Here is a 13,209-nt window from a genome sequence, read left to right as displayed (position 1 = left end):
TAATCAGCTAAGGTGCAATCACATATGATGTAGGTAATCACAGGAGTGACTATCTCATCACGTTGCCACAAAATGTAACCTAATCACAGCAGTGACATTCCACCACCTTTTCTAAATATCACTGGCAAGAAAGCACACCACAGTTTCCACCTATACTCAAGGGGAGAGGATTATTCAAAGGTGTGACTCATTAGAGGTTACCTTAGGGTATGTCTACTACCATTGGGTAAACTCACTGTATAACCATGATAATTTACCCAATCAAATCTTGAACCTTAGGATGAAATGTTACACACATTTTTAAGGCTTTCATTCATGTTGCCAATTTACCATTTAAGAAGGGTAGAATTGGGGTGCCTGGGTGGCTCAGTCAGTTAAGTGTCAGACTTCAGCTCAGGTCATGATCTCACAGCTCGTGAGTTCGAGCCCCACATCAGGCTCTGTGCTGACAGCTCAGAGCCTGGAGCCTGCTTCGGATTCTGTGTCTCCCACTCTCTCTTCTCCTCCCCTGCTCAAGCTCTGTCTCTGTCTTTCTCAAAAAATAAATTAACTTAAAAAAAAAAGAAGGGTAGAATTAAGGGGCGTCTGTGTGGCTCAGTCAGTTAAGCATCTGACTCTTGGTTATCAGCTCAGGTCATGATCACAGCACGGAGCCTGCTTGGTATTCTCTCTCTCTCTCTCTCTCTCTCTCTCTCTCTCTCTCACTGTCTCTCTTTCTCTCTCCCTCTCTCTCTCTCCAAAAATAAATAAATAAAGTTTAAAAAAAAGAGGTAGAATTAAGTTACAAATCTATTGAAGGGCAGAATTGTGTCCAACTTTATAAATTCATTGATTTTACTGTCACAGATCTAGGAATACACTCAGGGCTATCAAAAAATGATACTAGAGGCAAAACAGACATAACACTCATAAAATTAAGAATTTGAGTTTATACACCTTAATTTATGATATGTGAAATCTTACACTACTACTTAAAGATAAGTGAATTTATAAAGAAAGTGAAAATAAACTATTAGGAATTCAAGTGTGATAAATCTATGGTTCATTAATTTTATATTTCTACATAAACACTTGAAAGTTAAATCTCTTTAAAATTATCTGAAGGTTGCACTCTAATGTCTTAATTGCTTTTAATCAGAAAAAAGAAGCATCAAACCAAAGTGGCAATAAATTTTTATAAGTCACTTAAATAAAGTGAAAATAATTAAGAAACATGATGAACGTAAGTTTTCATTCACAAATTGGCTATTTCCATTCCCAAGTTCACTTAATGTACATGTTACGTTTCAAGGGTGTGCTTGAAATATAAGCATGCTAAATGAGGTGAGCCCCCAAAAGGCCTTTGCAAAGAAGCATCCTGATCCTTAAAACAAACATTGCTCTCCCATTACCATCCACAGGGGGCTGATGCAAACTGCAAAAGTCCTGAATTTAATGCTAACCCCTGGCTCTCTCAGCCTGCAGGCGGATCAGTGAGTGGCTTTGTGGGGCCCTTAGCAACTCTTTCACTCTGTTGCTGATACAGCTTGTCTCAATGAAGAATATCTCTTATAGTCCTTTGTGTTTGGCTTATTTTATTTTACATTATACATTTTTAAAAATCAATGCATGTGGCTATTCTTAATTCCCTCCAATATGACTGTAATCAGATCAGGAATATTTATAGCCAACTATAGAAATATAGATCTAGAAAAATATATTTTGTTCTTGAAAATAAGAATATCAAAATGGGGCTGAGATCCATTCAGTCTTCATTAATGCAATTCTAAAATCCTCATTACTTAGCATTAAAAAGCAATAACAAGGGCACCTGGGTGGTTCAGTAGGTTGAGCTTCTGACTTCAACTCAGGTCATGATCTCACGGTTTGCGAGTTCAAGCCCTACATTGGGCTCTTTGTTGTCAGCAGAGCCTGGTTCAGATCCTCTGCCTCACTCTTTCTCTGCGCCTCCCCTGATATCTCTCTCTCTCTCTCTCTCTTTCTCTCTCTCTCTCTCTCTTTCTCTCTCTCTCTCTCTCTCTCTCTCTCTCTCTCTCAAAAATAAATAAAACATTAAAAAAAACATATTTCTGTGGCAATTCAGTCAACATCTCCCAAACCAGAGTGCTGAAATGGCTTGTGACCCTGCTAAGTGACAGCCCTGTCCAGTAATTTGGATATCTAGAAGATGTCTCAAAAGTTTTTGGAGAAAACAATGAACTCACCTCGTTGAACCTACAGCTTTTTAAAAAAATGAACATTCATGGATGTTTCTATACAAATCAGTTCACAACCATCTAGAAGAGGACCAAATCTCCAAATGCAAAGATGTCTTTAGATTTTTACGCAGAAGTAACAAAGTCTGCATTTAATTGATACAATGGTAGAATACCTAATCCACTATTAGGACCTTGCATATAATTTTCACATAATAATGTCAATAATTATGGAAGACAGTAGTTTTTCCTGTTTGTTTTTATTTGTATTTTTCTCTGTTCTTGTATCTTTGGATCCTCTTTTAGATGTTGTATGGGTCCATGTTCTGCATCTCATTAGACTGAGCTCATCTCGGCCCAGTTCAGTCTCCAAGAACCATACTTTAAATCTGACAATGAAGATCGCAGCCCACTAAAGTATAGACTTTAGAGGGTCAATACTTAGGTTACAAAACTGAACTCAATCAGTTAATGACTGTCATGTAGTAAGTTGGATCAAAAGTAATAGATTTCAATACTGTTTTGTTGTTGTTGTTGATGTTTATTTACTTTTGAAGGGGAGAGAGACAGAGCATGAGCAGGGGAGGAGCAGAGAGAAAGGGAGACACAGAATCCAAGGTGGGCTCCAGGCTCTGAGCTATCAGCACGGTCAGACGTGGGGCTCGAGCTCACAAACCGTGATATCATGACCTGAGCCAGTCGGACGCATAACTGACTGAGCCACCCAGGCGCCCGGGATTTCAATCCACTTTAATCAGGCCTATAAAATATATAGCCCTAAAGCTTGCCTTAACTTAAGAAGGCCCCAAAAGCTATTAGGTGGTACCTAAAAACATCCTTCACATTTTACCGAAAAGATCTCATACTTCATATTGAGTTGCCCACAAGTAGATTTTTGAATACATGAAATAATCATTATTTGTACAGAATCTTCAGAAAAACATCATAAAAGATGAAAATGCATTCAAGTTAAACGAGGGCGGCATGGAATCTGTTGTTGCCTGAAATTTTAAATACATGAAATCACGGAAATCATTTTTAAGTTGACAAAATATCCAAGAAGAATAGGAGTTATGACTCTCAAAATGTTAAATAATTTTGTGCGCCGCTGAGGTGCCTCTTCTGGACACAGTCACTGATCACCCAGCTGTGAGATGTCAGCTAAAGATGGCCACAGTTGGGGGTGCCTGGGTGGCTCAGTTGTTTAGCGTCCCACTTGGGCTCAGGTCATGATCTCATAGTTCATTAGTTCCAGCCCCACAGGCCTTCCATCGGGCTCTGTGCCGACAGCTCAGAGCCTGGAGCCTGCTTAAGATTCTGTGTTTGTCTTTCTTTCCACCCCTACCCCCCCCCCCCCTTCAAGTGCTCTCTCGCGCTCTCTCGCTCTCTCGCTCTCTCTTAAAGATAAATAAACATTAAAAACAAATTAAAGATGGCTACAGGGGACTCCCTCTGCAGACACTGCTTCCATCAAAGGCAGCTGCCTAACCAGTGGTTACATCCCATACCTGGAGTCAGTCCATATCCAAAAAACTAATCAATGCACAGCAGCAAAGGCTTGGCCCCCTGCCTCACATGGTATAATCCTTAAGGGCCATTTTAGTTGCACAGTTCCTCAAACTATTGACTAATCCTGCCGTTGCAAGTTCATTCCAGGTCAACTTCCCCTCTGCCCTGCTTCCTTTCTCCCTGACAGGTGATGTTACAAAGAACACTCCCCAGTAAACTTCCTGCACTCAAATCTGAGTCTGCCTCCTGGGAACCCAACCAATTATAGTATGTATGAATTTTTAAATATAATAACTTTAAGGGTCAACACACACAATCATGGTTATCACAGGATGATGAAATCATAGGCAATATTTTTTCTTCTGTGTGCTTTTCTGTACTGACTATATATTTTATTTTAAACCCTGTGTATTTTTATAGCTTTGCTTTAAAGAGAAATAATCTTGGGGTGCCTGGGTGGCTCAATCAGTTAAGCGTCCGACTTCAGCTAAGGTTGTGATCTTGAGGTTTGTGAGTCTGAGCCCTGCCTCAGGCACTGTGTTGACATTTCAAAGCTTGGAGCCTGTTTCAGATTCTGTGTCTCCTCCTCTCCCTGCCCTTCCCATGCTCATACTCTGTCTCTCTCTGTCTCTCAATAATAAATAAACATTAAAAAAAAATTTAAAGAAAAATAATCTCTCTATAAAGAAATTTTACATAGAAGGGAAACAATGACTGCATAATTACTAAAAATGCAAAATAAAAAAGCCCATGCAAAATAAAAAATATACAATGTATGGAAGGTCTATGTTTAATAGTAAATGTTTGTCTTGGAAAAGAGAAGACATAATAAATGCCTTCGGATATTTGTGTAGTTATTATAAAGCCAAGAAAGTATTTCTTCAGAAGGCAAATCAGTACCAATGCATGGAATTTGTTCATTTGTACATTGGTTGCACACAATGAAGCTTTTCCAATAATCACTGCCTGTCTGAAAATTCAGGAGGCAAAGGAGGAGGTACATAGGGGATTCATCTACTTGATGGATTGAAATACTGCTTAAAATGGATGATCAGCTTAGAAATTTCTATGTATTCAAAGGAATACAATGTTATCTCGTCCTTGCTTAAACACATAGGAACACCACAAAGAATGAATCTAGTCAATTCCACTGACACAGGTACAATGCAACTATGAAATATGCTCTTTATGTTGTTTAAGGATGCCATAGTCACTCATTAACAACCAAATCCATAGGCTGAAATTACAAAATGCAAAATACAGCAGGGGATGCTATACTGAAAAGGCAATTGACTCCATCCGTCACCAGATACACTGCAGAGTATTCTCCACAAATATCTTTTTCATAGATTTTTATACTTAAGCATTTTTACTGTAATAACACACATATAATATTACAACAGATAACAGCTATGAATAGTAAAGTCATCAGATAATGAGCACAAACTGAGGAGCAGAAAAGGTCAAATGATGCAAGCTGCCTCCTACAGTTGCTGACTTCACCACCACCCAGGATCCTGCAACAGTAACTTTGAATTTCTAACCTTGGAAGTAGAAAAAACAACCTGGAAATTTTGTCGAGTTATAAGTCACTTCATATGAAATATAACAGGTAAAAAATTATTTATATTATTAAGAGCAAAAGTGCCCAGAACTTTTCATTGACAAGAAATAAAATAGATCCTATTTCTATTCCTATTTCTATAGTACCCTGTATAGTACTTCGTCCCAAACACAGCCCTTCTGCAAAAGCCACCCTACTGTGGCCCTGCACTGACACACCAGCTATAATTAAACAACTTAATTTTAACTTTGTTGCACAGTTTATTAAAGCTTCTTATCAAACTTTGAGACAATTGAGCTGAATAAAACTTCCTCCTTGGGATACTGGCAATTTCTCCTTGGTAGCACTACGGAGAGAAAGGAAAGAGAAGAAAAGGAAAATGAAAGGTATAAAAAGAAGACCAAGAAACAGAAAATAAAAATGCATTCTTTTAAGAATTAAGAACGTAAGAGATTTGAAAATCAAAACTATATTGTATGTATTATGTTTTCTCTTTTTAAATTTTTTTTTAGTGTTTATTTATTTTTGAGAGAGAGAGAGTGCAAGAGGGGCAGGGGAAGAGAGAATGGGACCCAAGGATCCACAGCAGGCTCCATGCTGATAGCAGAGAGCCCAATGTGGGGCTCGAACTCGTGAATTGTGAAATCATGACCTGAGCTGAAGTGGGATGTTCCCACTGAGTCACCCAAGTGCCCTCTATTGTCTTTTTTTCTAATACTAGTAATGAACATAAGTATTCCTTGTTACAGCATTTTACTGGGTTAAAACATATTTCCAGGGGTGCCTGGGTGTCTCGGTCAGTTAAGTGTCTGACTTTAACTCAGGTCACGGTTTATGAGTTCAAGCCCCATTTCGGGCTCTGTGCAGACACCTCAGAACCTGGAGCCTGCTTCAGATTCTGTGTCTCCCTGTTTCTCTGCCCCTCCCCTACTTGTGCTTTCTCTCTCTCTCTCTTTCAAAATAAATACACATTAAAAATAATTTAAAAAAAGATATTTCATACAATGATGATACTCTTTCTTGGTCATCTAAAAGAACAATGTATAGTAAACAAACTGTATCCAAAAAATATACAAAATATATGGGAGTTGAAAAGAAAAAATATATGAAAACTGATCACAAAACCTCTCATATTTTCCTTAATGTAACTGATGTACTTCTTAAATTGAAATCCAAAACCATTACTGAAAATAAACAGCCCAAACGAATGACTGCCTGGTTTTGCAAGAGGAATACTATCTAATTAGTAGACATAATTGTATAAATGTATGTAGTGAATGGAATATAAAAATGTATTCTTGCATAGTAATCACATTTAAACACATTTTCTGAATTATAACAGAAGAATTCAGTTTTGTTTTTTTTTTTTGTCCAACAATGACTACCAACACGGGGTTATTTCACCCATTTTGGAAATTAAAACCAAACATTTCACCTGGTTGTTATGTGACATATTCAAAGTCAGCAATATAGTAGAATGATATTTAAACTAGAATATCTTTTAATGATCCCTGACTAAAGAAGTTGAGAGTTGTACCTGCAGATATTTCCAGAATAAATGCAGTTAATGATATGATTAGAAGTATTACTTCTATAGAGCAATTTCTCAGTTCCCAGTACCATTATCATAAACTCATGAGAGTATAATTTTCTTCACCTTTGTTCAACTTTATGAACTTTATTTAATGTATAGACTAGAATTTACTGATCTTTTGGTCAACTCAATGTATTCCGTCTTCCAAAAATAAATGCAAAGTTTTAAATCTCAGGGAAGTAAATGTTATTTTGTAATTTCATAACCATTATCAGAACCCACTTGCTGTCCTCCTAATCCAAATGCTCAATACATTATTGCATTAAGTCTCAAACTTTCCTCTTAGATGCCATACCTTGCCTGTGCACTTGAAACAAGTAATTTTCATCAAATCATGTTCCAATTACACAGTTATATAACAACAACTGCAATCCTTTATTTATTCTAACCAAATAACATTCTGACAGAAGTGATGTTATAGTTTGGGTATACTTTTAGCTGATAGATTTGGATATGGATGTAGATGGATATAAGATATAGATATGGATATGTGAGAAAAAAAGAAGACTGCATTCATGACATTTTACACAGGGCACACAAAATGTAGTCAGGTTTGTGAAAATGACCATTTAATTAGTTAGCAGGTAACATAGAAGCACACTTAATAGCTCACTGTGGTTTTGATTTGCATTTCCCTGATTTTTGTGATGTTGAACATCTTTTCATGTGCAATGAGATATCACCTTACACTAGTTAGAATGGCTAAAATTAAAAAGACAATAAATAATGAGTGTTGGCAAGGAAGTGGAGAAAAAGGAACTCTTGTTCCCTATTGCTGGGAATGTAAATTGGTGCACTGAGTTTCCTCAAAAAATAAAAAATAGAGCTACCATATAATCCAACAATTCTACTACTGGTTATTTACCCAAAGAAAAAAAACACAAATTTGAAAAAATATGTATGTACCCTACGTTTATCGCAGCATTATTTACAATAGCCAACATAAGGAAACAACCTAAATGTCCACCAGCAAAAGAATGGACAAGGATAAGGAAATATTATGCAGCCACAAAAAAGGACAAGATTGTACCATTTGAGACAACATGGATGGAGCTAGAGTGTATTATGCTAAGTGAAATGAGTCAGAGAAACACAAATACCATACGATTCCACTTATGAGTGGAACAAATGAATGAAACAAGCAAAAACAGCATCAGACCTATAAATACAGACAACAAACTGATTGTTGGCAGAAAGAAGGAGGGTGGGCCGTTGGGCAAAATGGGTGAAGGAGAGAGAGAGACCTAGGCTTCCAGTTATGGAATGAGTAACTCATAGGGATGAAAAGACAGGATAAGGAAATAGCCAATGATATTGTTATAGCAATGTTATGGGGCAGAGAGGCAGATGGTAGATACACGTGGTGAACATAGTGGTATGTATAAAATGGTCAAATCACTATTTGTACACCAGAAACGAATGTAACATTGTGCGTTAATGATACTAAAATAAAATAAAATAAAATAAAATAAAATAAAATAAAATAAAATAAAAATGAAATAAAATAAAATAAAAAATAAAATAAAATCTTCTCAATGGGCTCTTTGAAATACGTAGTGATAAGATTAAGTCCCTGGAGGAGGGAGGGAGTCCACATTTTGTGGACAGTTAGAAATGTTATCTGACTTTTATTTGACCTAAATGAAGTTCCATGATGGTGTTCACTAAAAATAGATTTTTAAGAATCAAATACAATCTTGGAAGGTTTTAGTTCACTTGTTTTTAACAAAGAAATTTTGTTGTTGATGGTGGCTGTAGTAGTCATGCTTTGTATTTTAAATAAACATGACATTTTTAGGGGCGCTTGGGTGGCTCAGTCGGTTAAGCATCTGGCTTCGGCTCAGGTCACAATCTCATGGTTTGTGGGTTCGAGCCCTGCGTCGGGCTCTGTGCTGACAGCTCAGAGCCTGGAGCCTGCTTTGGATTCTGTGTCTACCTCTCTGCCCCTCCCCCACTCACGCTCTGTCTCTCTCTCTCTCTCTCTCTCTCTCTCTCTCTCTCTCTCAAAAATAAAATAAACATTTAAAAAAAATTTTAAATAAACATGACATTTTTTATCACACACACAAAAAAAGCACACCTGATATACCTGAGGTTTTTTTCCAACCAATGCATCAGGACATTTGGAGATACCACAGGAATCCTAGCATCTATGCTACAGACCTGTTCAAATAGTCTAAATGTCATTATTTGCCATGGAATGTATTTTTTAGACTTCTCTTAAAAAGCACACTGTCCAATAACAGGTGTAACAATAATTCTCAGCATTGGCCTCCTGTTAGAATAACTGGGGGAGTTTTTAAAAATTGCCAACTCCTTCCCAGGTTGTTTACTAGAACAATTAATCAGAATCTCTGGGGATGCGACACCGTCTACAGTGGTTTGTAAGCTCTCTAGGTGATTTCATTGTGTAGCTAAGGTGCAGAAATACTGCGCACAAAAAGATTAATAGTTGAAATGAATAGAACTGGGGTAAAACTTAGTGAAACATTACTGTTACTCTTCTTAAAACTTAGAGTGTGAGATTCTAAGAAATGAAAAACCATTTTACATGTATGATTTTGTTTCTTTCAATAGAAGTCAAGCCTCCAAAGCAAAAAATAAAAGCATACTGTCAATATCAACTATGAAAAGTAAGGATCTGCATGTTTCCCTCCCAACTATGAAATAATGTCTTTTCATACTTTTGATGTAAGAACCATTCCTGAAAGAGTACAACTATTTAGGGAACAAAACTGGGGAGACTACCTTTTTTGATTTCCATTCATCCTCAGTTCAAAACCAAAGATAAACAATATTAAGATACAGATTAAGAGATATATGAGGCCATATGGCCTATATTGGAAGGTTTTGTAAGATTATGATTTTTTCTCTCCCTTAAACATTCCTTTTGAGATATTTAACTTTCTTGCATCTTCTCTTTTCCTCTATAAAAACTTTAAAATAATAATTTTGTTATAGCAAAATTACTATCAATGTGTATATAAGTAAAAGTAAAAAAATATGGACAAGAAGGACTTTCTCTTATTATTTAAAAGTTTAATAGTTTTAGGGGTGCCTGGGTGGCTCAGTCAGTTAAGCGTCTGACTTCGGCTCCGGTCATGATCTCATGGTTCATGAGTTCAAGCCCCCCATCGGGCTTGCTGCTGTCAGCACAGAGCCAGCTTTGTTCGGAACTTCTGTCCCAGCCCCCCACCCCTCGCCAGCTCATTCTCTCTCTCTCTCTCAAAATAAATAAATAAATAAGCTAATAAAAATAGTGTTATAGTTTTATATTTTACATTTGTATCTGTGATCCATTTTGAGCTAATTTTTATTTATTTTTAAATATTTATTTTAATTTTTTGAGAGAGCGCAAGTTGAGGAGGGGCAGAGAGCAAGAGGATCCAAAGCAGGCTCTGCGTTGTCAGCACAGAGCCCGATGCAGGGCTTGAACTCAGGAACCATAAGATCATGAGCTGAGTGGAAGTTGGACCCTTAACCAACTGAGGCACCCAGGAGCCCTGAGGTAATTTTTATATAAACTATGATGAGAAAGCTGAGTTCATACTTTAAATATGGATGTTCAATTGTCCTAGCAGTATTTTAAATTGATTTGCATTATTTCAAAAATCAGTACAATCTAATTTTAATAAAGATAACTGTTAATTTTAGAGAATTTGAAAAGGCCAGGAAAGTAAAGAAGAAATTATTCATAATATCATTGCCCAAAGAATAACCACCAATTATATTATTATGTTTTTCCTAATTGTTTTTTAAATGCCTTTGTAAGTTAAATAGTAGGTATTTTTACACATAAACACAAATTATATGTATTTATAAGATTATGTGTTTATTATAGAAAATGTAGAAATTATGGGAAAAGGCACAAAGAAGGAAGTAAAAGTATATCTCCTTGAATATAAAAGAGAAAAGATACATATAATTATTCTTAATGTGAATAAATCATACAATACTTGATAAGATTAGATAGTTATTTTACAAGAAAGAAATACTTTCAGGTATTACCGATTATTCACATTTTTTTTACTATTTTATTTGAAAACTATATTCTGTTAGTTATCAGTAAGATTTAGGAATATCACAATGACATAACATAAAGTCACAAAGAATTTGTATTTATTAGAAATCTAATATTAAAGAAGCAGAAACTTCCATTTTTTAACTAACTGCCAGATGAGCTTTCTAGAAAAATGTTTAAAAAAATTTTTTTTAATGTTTATGTATTTTTGACACTGAGAGAGACAGAGCATGAACGGGGGAGGGTCAGAGAGAGAAGAAGACACAGAATCTGAAACAGGCTCCAGGTTCCGAGCTGTCAGCAACGGAGCCCAACGCGGGGCTCAAACTAACGGACCGGGAGATCATGACATGAGCTGAAGTTGGATGCTCAACCGACTGAGCCACCCAGGCGCCCCGAGAAATGTTTTTAAACTGAATAACTAAACATCTTATGTACATTTAATTTTTTTTTTAATTGTGAAAGCTAATTGTGGTAAATACTCTTGGATGCCATCCAAACCAATTCTTCCAAATATCTTCTTTTCTGGTAAAGCACATTTCACAATAAAGATGCTGAAAGTAACAATATAACAGACCCTGCAACCAAGGCAAAAATTTGTGGCCCAATATTGGTCACTGAAACCTGAAAGAAATCCGCTTGGGAGATTATAGAAAAGGTTTTACTATATGAGCACGGAAGCAAAGATGGAAGGGAACCAAAAGAGGAAATAAGGTGAAGCTGCTCTTCCCACATTTGGACATGTCTTTCTAAGACAGTGATGCCTGGAGCTGCAACAGCCATCTTGTGACTATGAAGACAAAACCGTGCATAAGTATGAATGACACTCTTGCTGAGGATGTGGAATGAAAACATAGAAAAATTGTGTAGTTTTTTATAAAATTTCTGATACTTGAAACAACCAGTTCTATCACAGCTCTAGTGGTGTAAGGTAAGAAATTACAATTACAATTACAGTTGAAGCTACTTAGAATGTAATCATCTGATACTTGCTATTGAAAGTATTGTTAAAAGATACAATAATATTTAAGGTGAGCAATGTTTTAATGGAAACCTTCTCAAATATATTCTAATATTTCTGTAACATAAACTGCTAGTTTCTACCTAATATTCATTCTCCCCTTGTGGTAGCAAGAGAAAGTCTAAGTTTAGATGTACACACAGTTTAAAGATTGTATTTCCATCTCGTGAACTCAAGTCACTAAGTATTGGCCAAAGAGATACCGGTGAAATCGTTGTGTACAACTTCCTAGGCTGATCGCTAAAAAGTAACTCTGCTCTCCTTTTCTCCCTTCCTTCCCCTTCCCAGTGACTGGAATGAAGATGTCCTGGCACAGCTGGAGATGCCAACAGGAACTACTAGGTATAAATGTGTTGGGAGAGAAGGGGAGAACAAAGAATAATTTGTTCTTCAGCGTGTGCTGGCACCATGTCTGTCTTTGGTTGATGACGTGAGAGAAATAATCTCCTGTTAAAAATCACTCTTCTTTTGGGTCTTTTTCTTTTTTTTTTTTTTTTTCCTGCAGCTTACCCTGGATCCTAATGAAAATAATTCCTAAACACAAAAAAAGTGGCATTTATTTTCTCAGCTTTAGTTAGTTTAAATACTTTAAAAAAAGGTTTTATTTTTCAACTCATTTAAGCTTTCTACCCGTCAGAAGTTTACATTATGTACCTACGATTCCAGAAAGTATTTTAAAATATGTATATTTACGCATGTTCCAGACACAGGTTGAATACGCAAATCGCTCAGAAAAAAAAAAAAAATTTAGTTCTGCAAGCAAACCTTAATAAATTATTCTACTAAGTAATAGTTGATTTAAAATATGCAAACATTACAGAAAAAGCTAAAATGATTGTGTTTTTCAAAAAGTTCATCAGGGGGAATGATGTTCCCCTTGTTATTACCTCAACAAAAGTAGATGTCTGCTTGGGTAACTTAAATGTCTTGAGGAAAAATAAATACTTCAAGACACATGTAAGATTTTATTTTATTCAAACAGAATATTGCACAAATTGGACATCATCAAACTCAATTTTAAGACCTAAACATTTCTGTTAACAGCTTTCTTTTCTTTTTAAAGTTATAATATATTTTGTTCTGTTTCTGTGTCTGACTTCTTGGCCTGTTTTTAGTCTAATGAGCAAGTCGCATGGCTGAAAATTATCAACATGAAATAACCAAGGGGCAGCTGTCAATTCAAAGATACTCCATGGATTTTGTATTCAAGTTATTTTTAATTGTCTGAAATGAAATTATGTGAAAATACATAGCCAATAAAGCTTGAGTGGTTTGATTTATGCAATATATGTTAATATACTATTG

General features: G+C 36.0%; 1 protein-coding gene across 3 annotated transcripts in view; it reads right to left on the bottom strand.

Moving 5' to 3' along the window:
* SPOCK3 (SPARC (osteonectin), cwcv and kazal like domains proteoglycan 3) overlaps positions 1-13,209 on the bottom strand; it is a 479,180-nt gene that overhangs the window by 436,554 nt on the left and 29,417 nt on the right. The window lies entirely within an intron of this gene.

The sequence above is a fragment of the Acinonyx jubatus genome, chromosome B1 (genome assembly GCF_027475565.1).
Source record: "Acinonyx jubatus isolate Ajub_Pintada_27869175 chromosome B1, VMU_Ajub_asm_v1.0, whole genome shotgun sequence".
Taxonomy (NCBI): domain Eukaryota; kingdom Metazoa; phylum Chordata; class Mammalia; order Carnivora; family Felidae; genus Acinonyx; species Acinonyx jubatus.
Note: the sequence above shows the minus strand (reverse complement) of the source record. Positions and strands in the feature narration are given on the sequence as shown.